The sequence below is a fragment of the Echinococcus granulosus genome (assembly GCF_000524195.1).
Source record: "Echinococcus granulosus chromosome Unknown EG_S00232, whole genome shotgun sequence".
Lineage (NCBI taxonomy): Eukaryota > Metazoa > Platyhelminthes > Cestoda > Cyclophyllidea > Taeniidae > Echinococcus > Echinococcus granulosus.
The window spans coordinates 37,269-38,368 of NW_020170612.1; positions in this window are offsets into that span (position 1 = coordinate 37,269).

A 1,100-nucleotide genomic window follows, 5' to 3' on the forward strand; every position below is an offset into this window, starting at 1 on the left:
GTATTTTCCGTGTACTCGTGTAGGCATTCGTGCAGGGCTGGTTCGTTTAAACACGGAGCAGAACCATTTGAATGTACATATAAAGAAGGTCGGCTCCGAGCAAACTCAGATATGCACCAAACAATCAAATCAGCGAAATTACCTTCTGGAATCCAACATGCCGCTGTACTTGGAGGTTGATGGATGCCGACCCACCCAAGACGCCCTCTAAATGGCTGGCAACCTTCCAGACGTCGGCGACAGCCAGCCCAAGTCTTGTGAGAGGTCTAGCTGCTAGAACAAGCGGTAGTGTAATAGGTGATGTGACATCCCAAATGAACCTAACCAACTATTGTGGCAAGATGAGCTCACTCGATTATGGCAGTGTTTGGTAGACCCCTCATTCATTACTACTGCTAGTATTGGTGAATTTCGGCTGTGACATTTCAGTCCGAGTACGGTCTTGCGTTCTTGTCTTTTCGGTTTGACTGAACTTATCTGTTATTTGGTTAAATGACTTCTTTACTCGTTACATTTGAAATAAAGCTACTTAATTTTTTGTTCCATCAATTCATTCTTCTTGACCATCGAGCACATGCAAATATGCCTTCCTTAGCGGTTTGGTCATTGACTCAGTAATGCTCTAAAATCGATGAAATTGTTGAAAGTTGGGTGATGTGGAGCAGGAGCTTTTCATACCCACCCACTTTGGGGTGCTGATTTTGCAACAAATTAATTGCTCCTCTTATTCAACCATTGATTGGTTAAGTGGCTCAAATCAGGAGTGACTTATTGGAAATCGATTAATCTCATTGGCTTAATTTGATGGCTTGACGCACCACCCGCCTAATTAATGCAAGACGTCGATTTTACGATGAAGCCTAGATTGCTGTCATGACTGCGGATCGGTTGTTAGCTCTACGTTACAGGCTGTTGCTAATCAATGAAATGACATTTGACACTGGAGGAGAGTGATGGTCGAGTGGTTGGACGACTAGAATTCGAATTTGTCTGACTCAGCCCTGCCCTATTTGTTCACCACTTATATAGTGATTGTTTCACTTCGTATTCTCATATTATCAGACGTCACGCGCCACAGGCATTAGGTTCACTACTGGGCG